General features: G+C 37.7%; 1 long non-coding RNA gene and 1 other non-coding gene across 2 annotated transcripts; one reads left to right on the top strand and one right to left on the bottom strand.

The window, feature by feature from the left end:
• Positions 1-1059: 1059 nt before the first annotated feature.
• Positions 1060-7347, bottom strand: LOC120109509. The gene is made up of 2 exons (XR_005510370.1): positions 7178-7347; positions 1060-2940 (listed from the first exon to the last, which is right to left on the bottom strand). It is a non-coding gene; the product is annotated as an uncharacterized LOC120109509 (long non-coding RNA).
• Positions 6967-7098, top strand: LOC120109510. Its single transcript, XR_005510371.1, has one exon. It is a non-coding gene; the product is annotated as a small nucleolar RNA snoR137 (small nucleolar RNA).
• Positions 7348-10927: the final 3580 nt, after the last annotated feature.

The raw sequence follows: 10927 nt of genomic DNA, 5'->3' as shown, positions 1-10927 counted from the left end.
ACGTAATTTGGTGTCTTTGTGCTTATCTTTTCATGCCTGTGATGTGTTTGATGGAATGCCTGAATGAGTCCCATTCTTAATTGGTAAGCCGGATACAGTGAGTTTGTGCCCATTAATCCCAACATAGAGCCAAATACAATAAGAAGGATTGAAAAATAAAGGAAAAAAATCATGAGGCATGTCCTTCTTTAATTTCCATGCACCACCATCAGTATCACCTTAATCTCTCTCCAATCCCATATCTACACACACCATGATTGAAAGTGATCTAAAAACAGACCTTAGGGGATAATGATAGTCAACTTTAAAGACCACGCAATAGCACGTATCTAGTAGAATAGTGATTACGGGTATCGATCCACAGGAATTGGGATACAGTTGTTTTCTTAAAAAATATATATTTAAAAGAAAAAGTTTGTGAAGAAAATTAAACTAAGAAATTTAATATAAAAATGCAATTAAAAGGATATCAGTTGAGAGAACCTAGGGCAAGGAATTCACCACTAACATCGGAACAAGGGTTATTTGTTATGTATTTCATTCTTGGATCATTATGCAAATTGACTACAAGTCTAATAAGCATTCAAATAAAAATTTCATAAAAGTAATTTAGGCATAATCCATCTTTAGTTAGCATGAAATGTCTACCCTAATTTAAGGTGGCAGCACATTGCATCTTCCTTAAGCATGAACTATCTTATTTTTACTTCAATGATCATGAAGAGCAATTGTATAAACGTCATACTAAAAATTATAGAAATTAAATATGAGATGAAATGAAATATTCATTAGGAGCAAAATAAAGTTTATATAACTCCAGGAATAGAAAATTAAAATATAAAACCCTTGGCCCTTTGTTAGGGCTGCATCCAGCCCTAGAGAGGAAATCAGCCTTCCATGGAGTCGCGGGCGACAGCAGCAGTGGCACAGCAGCGGGCTCCCATTTATTTCTTTCTTCCTCTGGACTTCCATCGAAAACTTCCTCTCAGCACTTCATTATTTTTTATATGAGAAGTTATTCCCGAAATACCCCAAAGTCTTCTCTCTCTCCTTTTATTCTTGTGGGAACTCCCTGAGAAGAGCCAAGCTCTTCTTCTCCCGGTGGGGAACTTGGCCTCTCCGGAGATTGTGAAGATATGTGAAACCCCCACCGAAGTTGCCTCCCCTGTTTCACGCCTGGCCTTTTATAGGCTCCAATCTCTCTTTCCTCTTCCTTATTTTGAATCATGGATAAGGATGAACCCTTTGCCGTTGGGATGAAGCTTGGCCTGATTCGCTGGACTGCTGTGGTTCGGATCAAAGGAGAAGACGCGTGAAGCCGTTCGTGGATAATGAAATTTGCTGGGAAGTTTGTGGATGATGCCATTGATTGAATCCATGGATAAGGATGGATCACAATGGGATGAAGGTGGATGGATCCGTGAGCAGGGGATAGGAAGTTGGGACCTCGGCTGACAGCTGGGAACGGATGTGAAGTGATCCGGAACAGGGGAAGACGATGAGAGGATAAGCTTGGATCTTATCCATGGGCGATGAAGTTAATCCAAGTGCTAGGAAGGATTTGGAAGAGGATGAGGATGGGAGCAAATCCAGATGGGGTCTGGATTCTCGGGAACGGCTTGGGACGTTGGGAGTAATCCGGCAGAAGGTTGCTGGTTCTCATCCGGAAGATGGCTGGGAATTTGGCTGAGATGAAGATGCTAGGATGATGTTCACGAACGGGAGGAGATGGATGCCGAATCTGCTGAACCGTGATGAAGAGGATGACGTTGAATCCTAGCTGGTCGTGGGATAAGGATGAACTCGGACGGATTCGTGAGCTGGGAGGAAGGCTGCGGACGACTAGATTACAATCATGGGAGAGAGGAATCCAGAAGAGGATCTCGGTTTGGGAAGCGGCTGAGAAGAAATCTGGGAAGAAGGTGACATGGTTACAACGCGGAGAAACAGGGGATGTTGATGTTCTAATCTAGATTCGGTTCTGGATGAATGTTGGGAAATAGGGGAGCTGGGAAGGACGTGGAGGTTTGGAATCGGCTGATGGCTTGGTTTTGTTGTGGGACACGGGAGATGATGATCTGGTGACGTTGTTGAGAGCTTATCCGTAGAGGGGATCTAGCGGGAGAAGCTGGGATTTGAGTTTATCCCACGGGCGAAGAGGAGGGGAGATGAGCTGGGGCTCTCTACCGAAATGCCAGGAGGGTGGAGGAGGTTTTGTTTGACGTGGAACAGGGGCTGAGCTTGCTCGTGGATGATGAACGGGAAGGCTAGGATCAAACGCGAATGCTGGGCTGTTTGGTAGAGAGACGTGGAGGAAGATGGAAACGGGCGTGAGGGGAAATCTGGAGGTTGGGATGATGGGAATTGAACCGTTTGAAACAGGGGAGTTAATCCTATTCGGCTGGGAAAAGGCCAATGACCAGAATTCTCTGAGATCTGTGCAACTATAGATGAATAGATGATATACTTTGAGATCTGAGAAATAAATGATTGAAAAGTGTGGGAAGAGAAGTAGGTGAACTTGTGAAGAAACAGAAATTAATGGGAAGTACTGGATTTTGGAGGAGAGTTCTTGGAGTCGACTCCGGAGGATATGGAATTATGAAATGATGCAGTGTAGGTTTAGGTTTTATCTTATTGAGCTTGATTCGACCTGCATACATTAAGCTTAATCAATAATCAAAATTGAATTAAAATGCATTGATGAAGGTGAACATATTTTTTAGTTGAATTTACAAAATATGTGAATTAAAATAATGATAAGTGCTATGAATAAGATATTAGTTCATGCATTATTTAGCACTTATCAGATAAGCATAGATTTTTCAAACTATTGGATATAAGAGACACCCAAAGATTTTCATGAGGCATCGTCTTCATATGCTGGCTATTTAAACTTTAGGCGGAAAGCACTTTGAAGATTTCATGCAATTTAAGTACCTTGTGTCCACTTTTATTTTTTTATTAAAGTAAGCATAGAGTAGATGTGTTTCATTTTTACCCAGCTGCTTCTTGCTACAAGAGTGGGGTGGCTAGTGTTAAGTGTGACGAAGGAGGTTTTTCTGGGTGAAAATCTTCTTAACTTGTTGGAGCAAACCAATCATGTTTTTGTAAATTCCTAAGTAAACGTCATATAGAAAGTTCTTGGGTGTTGATGGTTCTTCTTGAAAGTTTAATACCTTACGATAGCTCGTTTATGGTGTCTACACTATTATTTTGTTCCAAATTTACGACTATTAAATCACACTTATTATATGAAATCTAATGCAAAGTAGCAGTCAAACAGCAAGGAAAAATATTTAAGTAAGATTTCCATTACACATAAAATAAATTGCAGAAATTAAACTGACACTTAAAATATAGATTGTATAAAAAGAAAATGATGGATTCATAAAAATAAAATTGATTGCAAGAAAAAAAATGAAGATTGGAAGCCTAATGTTTCTTTTCTTCTGCGAAGAAAGCAAGAAATAACAAGAAACTTCCTCTTCTTTTATTCTACAAATAACAAGAAACAAGAAAAGAAAACAGAGCATGGCTCCCCCTCGGTGGGAACTCCTAAATAAAATAGAATACTTTTTTTTTCCTTCCTTCTTAAAGCAGAGCTCTTCTTAAAACAGAGCTCTCCCCTATTTCTTGGCCCCAACCGAGAACTCTCTTTCTTTTTCTTTTCAAAAACAGAGCTCCCTTAGCCGATGGCCTCTCCTCCCTTTATATAGAATCTCTACCTTCTTCTTAAAGCCGACCAATGAATCCATGGGGAACGAACGCATGATCCTTGGGGCGGAATGCACGCAAACGGCTGGATCAAGGGAGCTGGCTTGATGGATGTGCGGACGTGGAGGCTGCAACAGAAGGAGATCACGGATCGCTGGGAGGAGGCTGATCTGGAATGAAGAGTCCCGCGGGATCGACGGAGGAAGGAGAGGGCGGATGCGGCTTGCTGATCTATGCATCGCGGACGCTTGGGATCTCAAATCCGGAAGAGAGTTGGGACTTCCTTCATGGATGCTGCGATGGGTGCTGGGTCCCTGGAAATGGAAGGAGCTGCAGATGGTATGGCTGGGATTATGCATGATCCCATGGGGTGAGAGATGCGGAGGCTGCAATGGAAGGATGGCTGGCTTCACGAAAGGCTGGGACGCAGAGGGAATCCGGAAGAAGCTAGGAAATTGCTCGGGATGCTGGATGCGGTGTCTGGGATCACGCCTTGCAATCGGATGGGCTTGATTGCAGCGTGGGATGCCGTGGCTGGGCGGATCATGGAGAAGAAGAGCTTTGAATGCTGATTCGGGAATGCTTGGATCACGGGATGCTGTGGATGTTGATCACGAATGATGGACGGCTGCGGCACTGCGGGAGGAAGAAGAAAAACAGTGAAAAAATGAACAGTGTTTTCTCGTGACACTGTTCATATGAACAGTGTTTAGTCATATGAACAGTGTTAAACATTAGTCATATGAATAGTTTCATCTCAAACACTGTTCATAATGAATAGTAACTTCAGGAATGAATAGTATTTTCAGCTATTCTTCATGAGATTGGAGGTTAGAAAGGTCTTTTTTTTGTGATGAAGTGAGAGTGGGAATCTCTATTCCGAAAGAGTGCGGGTGCTATCCAGAAAGAAGAGAACGCGAGGATCACTGGGAGATCGCACGCGGGCTCGGATGTTTGGGTGCAAATATGCTTGAAAGGTAATGGCTGCGATGCTGCTTCTCCAGGCGATGGAATATGAGACTGCCATCAGGTGGAGGAACTTCCTGAAAGGATTGAACTTTCTAGAAGAACCATCAACACCCAAAGGACTTTCTATGTGACGTTTACTTAGGAATTTACAAACATGATTGGTTTGCTCCAAAAGTTAAGAAGATTTTCACCCAGAAAAATCTCCTTCGTCACGCTTAACACTAGCCACCCACTCATTGTAGCAAGAAGCAACTAGGTAAAAAATGAATCATCTACTCCATGCTTAGTTTAAATATAAAAAAAAGAATAGAGGTGTATGTATGTCTCAGGCCAGTCCCGAAAGGTGATGCAGCAATGCTGCTTCTCCAGGCAAATGGAATATGAGACCTGTCATCAGGAGGAGGAACTTTCTGAAGGTTGAACTTTCTAGAAGAACCATCACACCCAAAGACTTTCTATGTGACGTTTACTTAGGAATTTACAAACATGATTGGTTTGCTCCAACAAGTTAAGGAGATTATCACCCCAGAAAAATCTCCTTCGTCACACCTAACACTAGCCACTCCTTATAGCAACAGGAAGTTGGGTAGAAAACAACATGTCTTCTCTGATTCTTAGTTTAAATAAAAAACCAAAAGAGTCTATTTGAAAATCGACGCCAGGTAATAGAAAAAGTTAACTATAGAAGGTCAAAATCATATTCCAAATTTAGATGATTTACAGAGCCTAAAAAACTATAATCCTCTTTGTGTCTATTGATTTAGGTGTCGATTAAGTAGTTAATGGAGAATTGAAGGGATTAACCATTTATCAATCTAATTGATCAAGTAATTAGATTGCATTATTTCATCGCATGTAGCAATTATAATTTTCATATCTGAAATCTAATTGATTATCTTATGACATGGGTTGCTGATCATGCTAAACATGATTCTAAACTTTGTAATCCCATTAACAATGCAATTAGAATCATCAATTTACTACATAAAAAATCAGCATGCAAAAAATCAGCAACCCTGAAAAAATTTGGATTCGTTGCAATTATTATCAGCATCAAGCTGTATTTAAAAACGCCTTTCAATGTTTCTGCTTAGAAACTAAGTAAAGTGGTCTACAAGTTTGTAACGCTAACAGATCATTATAAATTATATCTCAAAGTCATTTTGATAATATTCTAAGTCTGACATCCTTTTATAATACCTATTTAGGATCATTTTACGATAATCATATTTCAAAAGAAAAATCGACCCATTGAAGTTCCTCCACCTGATGATGGTCTCATATTCCATCGCTGGAGAGCTGCATCACTGCATTACCTTTCGGGACTGGCCATGAACATACATACACCTCTGTTCTTTTATTTTTTTATTTAAACTAAGCCATAGAGTAGATGTGTTTCATTTTTTAATACCCAGCTGCTTCTTGCTACAAGGAGTGGGTGGCTAGTGGTTTAAGTGTGACGAAGGAAGTTTTCTGGGTGAAATCTTCCTTAACTTGTTGAGCAAACCAATCATGTTTTTGTAAATTCCTAAGTAAATGTCGTATAGAAAGGTTCTTGGTGTTGATGGTTCTTCTTGAAAGTGCAATCCTTCTAGGAAGTTCCTCCACCTGATGGCAGTCCCATATTCTATGGCCTGGAGCTGCAGCATTGGTGCCATTAACCTTTCAGGACTGGGCCATGAGACATACATACACCTCTATTCTTTTGGTTTTGTTTTTTAAATTTAAACTAAGAATAGTGTAGACATGTTGTTTCATTTTTAACCAAACTGCTTCTTGCCACAAGGAATGGCTAGTGTCCAATTGTGACGAAGGAGATTTTTCTGGGTGCAAATCTCCTTAACTTGTTGGAGCAAACCAATCATGTTTGTAAATTCCTAAGTAAACGTCACATAGAAAGTCCTTGGGTGTTGATGGTTCTTCTTAAAAGTTCAATCCTTTCAGGAAGTTCCTCCACTGGATGACGGTCTCATATTCCAGCTCCTGGAGGAGCAACATTGCTGCCATTACTTTTTGGGACTGGCCATGAGACAGACATGCACTTTCTCTTTCGTTTCTTAATTAAACTAATCATCACCAGATGCATGCTGTTTCCCACCTTGCTTCTATATGCACGTTTGTTTTATGGTAACTGAAAAGCAATTTAAGTAGCATAATGTCTTATTTTTAAGTCTTCACCATTGTATGTTTAACAACTTTTAGACTCTTGCTTATAGGCCCTACAGTTAAAGAATGTATTGTAGTTCATCACATTCTTCATTCGCTTCTTATGTTTTTGAAGTTGCTTCCCTACTGGATGAGTGGCCTCCATTGGGTCATTTCTCAGTGAGAAGCATACATTTAACATGGCCAGTATTAAACAGCATGGTGCTTTTTATTGTTGCATTGTGTTACCTGTCTCCTGGTGAATGTCAAATTAAAGAAGCATACATATGCTGGCTGTTTAAACTTTAGGCGGAAGCACTTTGAAGATTTCATGCAATTTAAGTACCTTGTGTCCGCTGTTGCATGCATGAGTTAGTTTTAGCTAGATGATGTGTATTCTATCATGGTACATGCTTTTGGTTTCACTAGCTATATTTTTAGTAACCTGGCTGTTAACCATTGTGACCTCATTGTCTCGGCACCTCAACATGCCCCATGAAATCAACATGGCTCCTGTTTTTTTGGGGATGTCGCCCCGTATTACACTTGGATGAGAACCATATAGCCACATGAGATTATCAGACGTCAATCTATTACACTCATAGAAGAATTGTGGTTATGCACGGCTACTTTTCATCATGCATTTGCTGTGTGATAATGAAACAGCTGTTTTTGGCTATTTAATGAGCCTAATTCATCATAAAAGCCTATTAAATATTTATAATTTTAAACGAAGGCATGTAAGGAATTGGTTGGGAATTGGCATTGAAACCCTCCTCCTTGTGACCCTATTTATTACAAGCACATCACGTCAATCAATCAGTTGGTCTTCAACTCTTGAATTGTTCCCGAGCCTCCTTGATTCGATCCTTGATCAACTCTTGATCCAATCGCCATCAACCGCTCAAAATCGCCCTTCATCTCATGTATTGTCTTCGACTTAATCGTTGACGTACATTATATCACAGAAATACAACCAAATATAAAATAATAATTACATCCCCCTTTTAGGAGGCACGCAGGCCTCTCAAAACATCAAATAAGATGCATGCAAGCATCTGAAAAATTACATGACGTTATAGATCACATCGCAGGTCGTTACATTTGATACCAAAAGGGTTTGAATCCTATGATCATCACCGCATGCAGCAATTATAATTTTCAGATCTGAAATCTAATTGATTATCTTATGACATGGGTTGTTAAGCATACTAAACATGATTCTAAACTTTGTAATCCCATTAACAATGCAATTAGAATCATCAATTTATCACATAAAAAATCAGCAACCCTGAAAAAATCTGGCATGCAGAAAATTTTCAGCATGCATAACTTTTTAAATTTTTAGATCTAAGATGCCTATTAATAATTAATCCTTACCTTAATCTACGAAGCCTAGGCTCTGATACCCACTGTTGGGAACCCGCCCATGCCGCTTATTGTACCACGCCTCTTGACAAAATAAATTTAAAATTTAGCACTTATATATATATATGCATCCTCTTCCTATTAGTGACTGAGAAGTCTTTTTTAAAATTATTGGTGGGGGATACAGCTTAATTTTTATTAATATGGTTGATTTACAGCTTATAAATAGACCGTACCAAATCATGGGTAGGTCAATTATAGAAGGGAAAAAAAATAGATTTTAACTGGAAGAACCATCCAACACCCAAAGACTTATTTTACGTAAAATATATATATATATATATATATATATATATATATTATATATATATATATATATATATATATATATATATTATAGTATATATATATATATATTATATATATATATATACTCTTTCAACCATCTACTATTTATCGATGACTGCTTATTGCTATCAAGAGCCAACAATGAGGATTGCTTTATTTTCAAGATAGTTAATTCAGAACTATAGCTTACGATCGAAGCCATCAACTTGTCTTAATACTCAATTCCCTTCATTCCACATATTGACCCCGCAATGCTTCAAAACATTATTGCTCTGCTATATATTCAAAAGATTGAACTGGTTGGTTGTTACCTTGGCATCCCTCTCAAAGGTGCTAGAATCATTATTCAAGACATTCAACCTATTAGATTCCACATCTTGGGTCATCTTGATTCAAGGAAATGGAAAACTATATCCATTACAAGTTGTTTAACTATGATTAAATTAGTACAAAGCTTGTAATGACTTGGAACCATATTTGAAAAAAATAGCCAAGAAGTTGCTATTTCGATTTTTTGGCCCTATATAAGTGCTGAAGATCTACTTGGTACATAGTTGACATGAACTAAATGCACGCCTGTATTGGTCCTCATATACTCTCCACATTTAAGTCCTAGTATTTTCATCAAACTAAAGATCCAAATCTATTCAATTCCAATCATAAATACCTTGATCAGCCCATGATTCATCCAAATAGATTTGCGTCACAATATCCTATTTTAAGATATGGGGCAATATTCTTCGTAAGATAGTATTTTTTGGCTTTAATCAAACCATTTTTTTTACTTTTTATTATTGCCACCATGTTGGCTTGTGTAACAGCACCATGCATGCCATCCTAGACATTGGCACTATACTCTTGTATATATATATATATATATATATATATATATATATATATATATATATTATATATATATATATATATATATATATATATATATATATTATAATATATATAATATCATTATTATATCACCTATATTATATATTTTAAATGACCCCACTAATAGGAAGAGGATGCATATATATATATATATATATATATATATATATATATATATATATATATATATATATATATATATATATATATATATCATTATTTTTTCGAAAACCAACATTTTCTTCCGAAGACTCGCAACCCTTCTAAAAAAGACATCGGACAAAAAAAAAGTATTTTAAAGTATTTAAACCAACTAAAATTTAGAAATAAGAAAAATTTCAATCTTTTTTTAAATTAAAACTCCAACAGATCACACTTCATATGATAGTGCTTACCATCATTGATAGTGTTTCCAAAGTAGTCTTACCATCCTATATTACTGTTGTTGTTGCTCGATTTCATTTCATGACTATTTACCCATATAACATTTCTTGATCGAGTAACATTATGCATGTTTTACTGTGACTTTGTTGCCAAGATGGATTGTCAAAATTCCTGTTTCATTGTTTAAAATGTATCCACTTTCAACAAAAACCTCTTACACTAAAAAAAAACTATTCTTGATGGGACTTGTGATGATTCATACAATGATATCCGAGCTGCTCCACCAGTCTTCCATCTGAATATTCTGATGGTACAAAAAAAACTATTATTTTTCAAAGTATATATATGTATGCTATAGCTCCATCACAACACCCACTCATGTGCTTTCTGAAGTATGGATACTATAGCTCGATCACATAGTATTCGTTGTCTCCATACCATATGCACTTTATCAACTAAGCTTGCCGAAAAAAACATGTTTCCACATAAGAAATCAGGTTTTCGGACCATACAAATAATAGAGCAAATGAATTAGAAAGGCTTATCGCTTCTATACAGGGTCTGCTTGTCAAGATTCAAGATTATCAGCACACATGATTACCCTTTCAACAATCTTGAATGACCCTTTCATTGTAAGAACCTGTGCAGGCGTGTGTTTAGTCCCCATATCGGTTATCTGATGGGTAGATCTTGGATATCTATACAGGATCAAAAAACTTAAATCAATACATTTTGGTTAGCCATTTTAGGTAAGATCCTAATTGTTACAATGGTATAGAACGGACCTAGCCCATAACCTATGTGGACTGGGGGACACTGCATCACGTATTCATTGGGGCTTACCATCGGCCGATCGTAGTGTTTGTAACCATGCGGGCATGTATTTAGTCCCACATCAGTTATTCGCTGGGTAGATCTTAAATATCTATACAGAATCAAAAAATCCAAATAATATTTTCTGGCTAGCCATTTTGGATGAAGTCCTGAATTATTACAATCGACACGTAATATGTTGAGCTTTTCTGATCAACCTTATGGATATTATAATAATTTTTGCTTGATAATGCAAGTAGGGAGCCTTAGGAAACCCTTAGCCCACATGAGATCAAGG

The sequence above is a fragment of the Phoenix dactylifera genome, unplaced genomic scaffold (genome assembly GCF_009389715.1).
Source record: "Phoenix dactylifera cultivar Barhee BC4 unplaced genomic scaffold, palm_55x_up_171113_PBpolish2nd_filt_p 002306F, whole genome shotgun sequence".
In the NCBI taxonomy this organism is placed as follows: Eukaryota; Viridiplantae; Streptophyta; class Magnoliopsida; order Arecales; family Arecaceae; genus Phoenix; species Phoenix dactylifera.
Note: the sequence above shows the minus strand (reverse complement) of the source record. Positions and strands in the feature narration are given on the sequence as shown.